The sequence below is a fragment of the Bubalus bubalis genome, chromosome 15 (genome assembly GCF_019923935.1).
Source record: "Bubalus bubalis isolate 160015118507 breed Murrah chromosome 15, NDDB_SH_1, whole genome shotgun sequence".
Classification (NCBI taxonomy): Eukaryota; Metazoa; Chordata; class Mammalia; order Artiodactyla; family Bovidae; genus Bubalus; species Bubalus bubalis.
Window position 1 is genome coordinate 12,375,007 of NC_059171.1, and position 8,688 is coordinate 12,383,694.

The 8,688-nt window shown below is 35.6% G+C and overlaps 1 protein-coding gene across 5 annotated transcripts in view; it reads right to left on the bottom strand.

The window, feature by feature from the left end:
- RAD54B (RAD54 homolog B) overlaps positions 1-8,688 on the bottom strand; it is a 113,579-nt gene that overhangs the window by 50,820 nt on the left and 54,071 nt on the right. The window contains exon 1 of one of the 5 annotated variants that reach the window (XM_025265041.2): positions 2,768-4,131. The exons of the other annotated variants lie outside the window; for them this stretch is intronic. The gene's annotated coding sequence lies outside the window, so the exon portion shown is untranslated. Of the gene's footprint in view, positions 1-2,767; positions 4,132-8,688 lie in introns of those variants that run through there. 5 annotated transcript variants of the gene reach the window in all.

An 8,688-nucleotide genomic window follows, 5' to 3' on the forward strand; every position in this document is an offset into this window, starting at 1 on the left:
AGACTGTGCTCTAGAGCCTAGGAGCTGTGACTACTGAATCCTCGTGCCCTAGAGCCCATCCTCCACAGCCAGAGAAGACAGCAGTGAGAGGAGCTCCGCTCTCCACTAGAGGAAAGCCTGCACAGCAATGAAGGCCCAGCAGAGCCAAAAATAAAAGTTATTTTTTTAAAAAAGATTCTCTCATGCTATTCTTTTTTGGTCACACCCTTACCCTATTCAGTTACTGATCTGTTTTTCTACCAATATAGTTGTGTCTTTTCAAGAATGTTTCAAACAAATCAAAATCATACAGTATACCACCCTTCAAGCTGGTTTCTCCCACTCAGTATTGTCTTTGAGATTTACCCCAAATTGATGTCTATATATCAACTTTGTTATTATTTTGTTCCTTATTATTTATTGAGGTGTTTCCATTAATAGCTCTTAACTATCGCAAACAAAGCTACTATGAACATTTATGTACAGATTTTTGTGTGAACATTCATCTTTACCAATTTGATAGAAATGGCATTTAACATGGTAATTTGAATTTTATTATTAGTGGTGAGACCTTTTTTATATATAGTTACATTTCCTCTTTGCTTGACTTCTCTAATTTCATATTATAAAGGATGTACCTAAGGCAACGGCACCCCACTCCAGTACTCTTGCCTGGAAAATCCCATGGACGGAGGAGCCTGGTGGGCTGCAGTCCATGGGGTTGCTGAGGGTCGGACACGACTGAGCGGCTTCACTTTCACTTTTCACTTTCATGCATTGGAGAAGGAAATGGCAACCCACTCCAGTGTTCTTGCCTGGAGAATCCCAGGGACGGGGGAGCCTGGTAGGTTGCCGTCTATGGGGTCGCACAGAGTCGGACATGACTGGAGCGACTTAGCAGCAGCAGCAGCAAAATAAGTTTCTCACCTCTTTAAAATGAATTTTCAATCTGATCTGAAAACCCTCAACATTCATTCATCCAACAATTTACAGATTGCCCAAAATGCAGTCTAAACTTGAACTCTTACTGCAAAATTTCAGTGAAATCTATAAGTAGAAAACAGGCACTAAAGAGAACTTGAATTAGTAAGAAATTATGTCAAAATTAAAGTAAAGGACTTTCCTGGTGACGCAGCGGATAAGAATCCACCTGCCAAAGCTAGGGACAAGGGTTTGATTCCTGGTCCAGGAAGATTCCACATGCCGTGAAGCAACCAAGCCCCTGTGCCACAACTACTGAATTCAAGCTCTAGAGCCAGCACACTGCAACTACTGAGGTCCGCATGCCTACCGCCTGCACTGGCAACAGAAGAAGCCACCGCAGTGAGAAGCCTCGCAGGGCAAGAGTAGCCTCTGCTCACCACAACTAGAGAACGCCTGTGCACAGCAACGAAGACCCAGTACAACCAAAATTAAATGAATAAAAAAACTAAAAATTTTAAAAATTAAAATACTATTGTATTTTAATATGTAAAAGGCGAATACTTAGTAAGTGTTGAATGTGCTAGAAGAATCAAGAATCCATTTATATCCTCTTTAATATAAGGAATTCACTACACCTTTTATTATAATAAAATTTCAAATAATTTGTGAAATTTTAAATAGGCACAGATTATTTAAACACTCTTCTCTATCCCTCCCTCCTAAAAAAAAAAGAAAGCCATATGTTTTGGCAACACATATAATTTAACAGATTAAAATGTGCCAGGTCGACATAAGCCCACTCATTAGAAATTATTTAACATTATACTGTAACTCAATAAATGATTATGTTTTATTAACAGGTCAAAAGGCTGATTCTTTTTTTAATAAGAAACTATGGGATTGGAGGGAGAACCAGTGCATTATTTTAGGGGTAAGAAAGAGCTCTTAAAAAGATCACTGACTTCCCCCTACTAAAATCCTTTCCCCACAGTAAATCACAGGAAAAGGCCATAGCATGGAAAAATAAAGTTATTCTGTCATGTGTATGTTCAGGGATAAACTAGAACACATGCATAAAAAGGGAACTTACATTGCCTGAAAGAGTTGCCTGTCCCCACTGTTTCCACTATAATCATATGAATAACCACTTACTCCCTCGGTTTCTTCAAATTCGCAACTTCACCAACTTGGCTCCCAGTCGGGCCTGCCCCAAAGTTGCTGTGTTAAAGGCCACTAAGTCCAGGTTCGATGCATGAGACAGGGTGCTCGGGGCTGGTGCACTGGGATGACCCAGAGGGATAGGATGGGGAGGAAGGTAGGAGGGGCGTTCAGGATGGGGAACACATGTACACCTGTGGCGGATCCATGTCAATGTATGGCTAAACCACTACAATATTGTAAAGTAATTAGCCTCCAATTAAAATAAATAAATATATATTTAAAAAAAAAAAAAGAAATAAGAAACCACACACAAAAAAGGAGCTCTTTACTTTTTAGTCCTGACCAAAGTTCCTGAAAGTATTGGATAATGTTGACCATTTCTTCCTGAAATACTGAATTCTATTTTTATAGCTTCTAACACACTTCAAATTTTCCTCTTCCTTGATTGCTATTTCTTAATCATCTTTGCCAGTTCTTACTTCCTGTCTAACCTTTGTTTACTGGAGTTCTTCAGCCCTGAGTTCTAAGCCTGCCTCCCCTCGCTATGTACCAAATCTCCTTAAATTAGCTCCCAAGGCTTCAATACCATTACTATACTAAGTTATATTTTTTTCTCTAGCCCAGATCATAACTCTAGATTTGTATATATACCAGTACATGCAGTTGGGTCTACATGAATGTCTCATAAATGTCACAAACTCACCAGGTCCACTTATCTTCTCTTCAAAAATTGCTCCTCTTTCAGTTTTTCCATTTCTCAGTGAAAGAAGCCAAGAAACTGGTAATCATCCAGGGCATTCATTTTCTCAGTTCCTGAGCCAATCAACCACAAAATCCACATGATTCTACCCTCTTCATGGTTCTCAAAGCTGTGTACTATTCGCCTTCTGCATTGTCCTTACTCTTTCCAAATAATCATCTCTGGACTACGGAAATATTGCAGGGTCTTCTCAACAGTTCTATTGAAGTCTTCTCTTGCCACCCCTACACCCAAAGCCATTTTCCATATATACTGTATTTATTTTTAAATGTGGGCTTCCAAAGTAGTGCGGTAGTAAAGAATCTGCCTGCCAATGCAGGAGACACATGTTCAATCCCTGGGTTGAGAAGATGCCCTGGAGAGGGAAATGGCAACTCCAAGATTCTTGCCTGGAAAATTTCATGGACTGAGGAGTCTCACAAGTTTGAGTGACTGAGCTTACACACATGAGTTTTTAAATGTGAATCTAATCATCTACTTGTCTTAAAGGTCTTGAAGAAAACATTACTTCCAGCCAAAGTTCCTTCTACTTCTCTTCCTTCAACATGCTTATCTAAATTAATTTCTAGTCACCCTTCCATACAGTTTAAATTTCCCTGACTGCAAAACTACATCAAGTTGTGTTATCTCAGCATAAACTCAGCAATTATGTGACAAATTATTTAATGTCAGCCTTTCCCACAAAACTGTAAAGTGTTGAGAGGAGGGCCACTTTGGATCTTGGTCATCACCATATTCCCGTAACAGGGAGTTTTCAAAACTGCCATTATTATTCTAGGCACATTTTTACTTCATGTTTATAAAGATATTAAAATAGAATTACCTTAACACTAATTTTCATGAGAAAGTAGCCTTAGAAATTAACTTTGAACTCAGCTGCATAGTTGTACACACTATACATTCAGGATTATTTTCCAAGTAAATGTTATAAGAAAGATTTATCACTTCTTTATGTATTTTAATTTTTGCCAACATAAATTCTTTCATAATCATAATTTCTACCAAATAGTTTTGCTAAATCAAATTTTGCTAAAATATGAAGACTGTATTACTCCATTAGTCAAAAAGATACCAGTTTTTAGATAAGTTAGTTGTCATGTGTTATTTTTGTTGTTTTAATTTTTCCAGATAAAGTTTTGAGGGTTTTAGCATTAATGAAAGATGGGATGCTTTGATCAGTTTTTGAATTCTAAAAAATGTTGTGGTGTGCAAGTTTAGACAATTTTAGTTTCTTTATACACTATTTCTACTAGTAGCAGTCACTGTGCACTGAATGGAAGACTGACAGCAGCTTTCTGTATTTTTCAAATTTGTTCTTGATTTTCACTTGGTTAAGAGAAAAATGCAATTCCTCAGGATTGCTATTAAAGAAGGGACAAAAAGCCTGTCTTCATCAAAAATGGCTGGGAAAGATATCTTAAGAGTCAAATATCCTGTTGTATTCCCAGGAGAGCTGCCTGTTATGTCCAAACCTGCCCCTGAAAAAAAAAAAAAAAACTAACTAGAATAAAAGACAGTAGTTGAATTCTAAGAATTCAGAATTCCTTATACTAACTGAAATAACATAAGAGTCTCAGATTTAGATACAGCCTTTCTTTTGCAGGAAAGAAAGGATAAGGAATAAAAGCATGAACTCTGGAGCCAGACTGGTTGCACTTGAAGCTTGAGTCTGCCCTAACCAGCAACATGACCCTGCACAAGTTACTCACCCCTGTGCTTATAAATTGTCAAATGAATGCAATACTAATACCTACATCACAGAGCTGTTGCATTAGACTAGCTAATACATGTAAAATGCTTAGAACAGTCTTTGCCATGCAGTAAGCGCTCTCCAAATGCTGACGACCATCATCATCATCGTGCACTTGTCCCTTTCCCATTTAGTCCCATTTTAAATGGAGGCATAGGGCAGGAGAAAGGACTGGCTACCTGCTCCAGTACTCTTGCCTGGAGAATCCCATGGACAGAGCAGGCTGGTGGGCTACAGTCCACGGGTTTGCAAAGAGTCAAACACAACTGAGAAGGACTAACACATAGAGGAGGCAAAGGAAAATGACTGCAAAAAAGCAGAATGAAGGTATTAGGAATTAAACATATTAGGAGCATAACTTCCTTTATCTAGACTACTTGTAACATATAAAATAATGACTAATTTGCTACATTCCAGACTAACCACCACTAACAATTCCGCTCTAACCTATAATTTTTCCCAGGCTTCTCAGGTGGCTCAGTGAGTAAAGAATTTGCTTGCAATGCAGGAGATGAAGGAGACATGGGTTTGATCCCCAGGTCAGGAAGATCTCCTGGAGGAAGGCATGGCAACACAGTCCAATATTCTTGCCTGGAGAATCTCGTGGACAGAGGAGTCTGAATGCCTATAGCCCATAGGACTGGAAAAGAGTCAGACACGGCTGAAGCAACTGAGCACGCATGCTATTCGTTTTTATTTCTAAACTTGGTTCTGATCTACTTCTCCCTTCACCCTGTAATGTGCTTTCCAAATCAATGCCAAAAATAGTCTTCATAAGCCAGAGGCTCGAATGTGTAGAGCAAGATTCACAAGGTAATTCACAGGGTAAGAATGCTTAAAACCATGCTTTGACAAAAGAGGAAGGCAGAGACATGGTCATTTAAATATTAATAGTGGATATTATCATCTTAATGGATGAGTCCTAAGCATAGTAACTCTAAGATTACGTGGCTTAATTATACATTCCATAAACCCAAACCTTTAATATTCTTTTGATAATTCTAAATATATACATTGTTTTTAATGGAGTAAATGGAATTTAAAATGTCTCATATCATCAAATTCAACAAAAAATATAAATACTCTTACAAACCATATTTTTTGAGTTTCAAAATTACCAAAAGCTATCAGAACTTTTAATATGCATTAACATATAACTGCAATATAAATGTGAGATTTGAAAGATATGGTTTTTATTACACTAAAAAATATGCAAACATGAATACACAAATTCTTCAAACTGGTAAACATCCATAGTTTTCTTTACCTAACAAAACAGACTGAATGTCAACTAACTGCAAGTATCATTATGTAAAAAATAAACCTAAAAGATATTTCTTTGCATTAAAGATCATTTTCAGAATGATACTTTGAGGATGGCAGGAACTATACATTTCATCATATTTCTCAATTCTTCATGACAAAGCATATATGCAATTAGTGCTAAAACAGAAAAAAAAAATCAACAAACTACAATATTCCCAGATATTTAAACTATCTGCCCAACATTTTTAATTCATTTAAATATAAAAAATTTATTCATCAATTTCAGTTCTGACATTCCAATCAATAAACATGCAAACTTTATTTTAAAAAATAATCCATACACTGTTGATGGAAGTGTAAAATGGTACAATCACTTTGAGAAAAGGTCTGGCAGTTTCTTAAAAAGTTAAACATATATCTTCCCTAAGCCAGCATTAAGTTCATGACACACTTATATGAGAATATACAAAACAACCAAAATCTGGGAAAAGGCCAGAAGTCCATCAAAAGATAATGGATGGGGACTCTCCTGGTAATCCAGTGGCTAAGACTCCATGTTCCCAATGCAGGGGGCCTGGGTTCGATCCCTGGTCAGGGACCTAAAATCCCATATGCCTCAACTAAGACCTGGTACAGCCAAATAAATTCATTAGACAAATAAAAAGAATTTTTTAAAAAAGATAAAGGATAAACAAACTGTGGTGTATTTATAAAATGGAATACTACTCAGCAACAAAAAAAAGCAATGAACTACTGATAAAAGGATGATGAATATTAAAAACATTAAGATGGATGAAAGAAAACAGAAACAAAGAGTCCACACTGTTTGACCTCAGTAATATTAAGTTCTAGAACAAGAAAAATTTATCTATTTTTTTTTTAAATTAGAATAATGGTTGCCTGAGGTGCCAGTGGATTGGTTAGGAAGGGGCAGGAGAGCACATTCTAGGGTGATAACTTTTTATACTTGATCTTGGCAAAGAATAGGGTGATAACCTTTTAAATCTTGAAATGGGTTTAAGCTACACAGGTGTAATTTGTCAAAACTCATCAAATGGTGTATTTAAGATTTCACTGTTTGCAAATCTTACTTAAAAACATCATACACACACAAATAAATATTGAACTCCAGTTCATAATCCTCATGCTGAAGTGCTTATGGGTAAAGTATTTTAATTCTGCAACTTGTTTTAAAATAAGTTTTCCTTAAAAGAAAAAAAAAAGAATTTATGGATGGATATAGATGGATAACTATGTGATAAGTTCAAGTCTAATGATATATCCATGTTAGGTAAGTGTGGGATAATTTGGGCGACATTTTTATTTATCTATTTATTAACTTTGCTTTCCACTATTTACAAAGGAACTGAAAACTAAAGATAAATAATATAAGTTCACATCATAGCTGCTATTTTTAGTGAAAACAACTTATAGAAGATATATAAAAAATATGGGACCAATTTCTCAAAATCATATACAAAGATCTGGTATGACTATTAATGTTTAATTAGGTTGCATATTTTAAAAATTTGCTCTTTTCTCTTTGTTAAGTATTACAACCATATTTCATCTAATTACTTTTACTATTTACAATCAAAGTCACCATCAAATGTTCAATTGATTTTGAAAATCTGTGAATCTTAACAATTGAAAAAAATAAATACACTATGAAATTTAGACATGGTATATTTGGCAACTATACTGGCACAAGGGCTTCCCTTGTAGCTCAGTTGGAAAAGAATGTACCAACAATTCAGGAGACCCAGGTTCAATCCCTGGGTTGGGAAGATTCCCTGGAGAAGGAAATGACAACCCACTCCAGCCTGGAGAATCCCGTGCACTATATCCTGCCAGGCTCCTCTCTCCACAGGGTCACAGGAGTCGGACCTGACTTAGCAACTAAACCACCACCAACCACTGGCACAATCACCTAAAAAAATGTCAGTATTTCAATTATGTCTCATCAAAAAATTTTACCTGTGTAGTACTGAATTCTTTGACTTATGGCACACAAAAAGTGTACACAAGTCAATACAATGTATAACCATGTATTTAAAAGAACATGTGTTAACAAACCATTTAACCACTATCATCTATAGTATATTTTAATTACAATTTACCACACTCAGTTAAAACTTGACATTATTCTAAAAGAAGGCACATGAAAAATAATTCATATTTTAAACAGTTTCATGTAAGTAATGATGCAACAAGGTAGAATCAATCTTTCAAAATTAAATTACACCAAGTTGATGTCTCATTACACAAAAGAGAAATATATTTGAGTATTTTAAGAAATCTGGCATTTGTTAGAAATGAAAGAACTTCATAAACTTTTTCAGGGTGCTATTATAAATCATACCTAGTTTTATAAAGTGATAAGTTGTTAAAAAAAAAACCAACATACCCATTTGAGTTCCAATGAGTAAGAAAAGACAAGATGACAAGAATAACGTATGCACTATCTAAATTACTAATATATTGGATGAAACAGTCTTATGACTTAGTATATTTTTCAAATTTAATGTATTTATACAGAACCAAGTCTACATTTAAAAAATAAAATCACTCTTTTCTATGTTTTCCCAGCATTACATTTCATAAGTAAAGCTCATGGCCCCAAACAGTTCTCTGTAGTATGTAAGATGTCAGGGGGCTTCAGTTCTATTCTATTTGCACTAATAGAATTTGCCCTTACATATGCCCCTTAGTGAAACTTGTCCTCAGCAAAAACTGTGAATGTAAGTTGGTAAGTAGCCAAAAACTCAAAAAATTCTCAATACAGAAAGGAAAAGAAAAAAGCTTTAGCTCAGAATTTCCCTAAGATACTCTGCAAGATAATAATAAG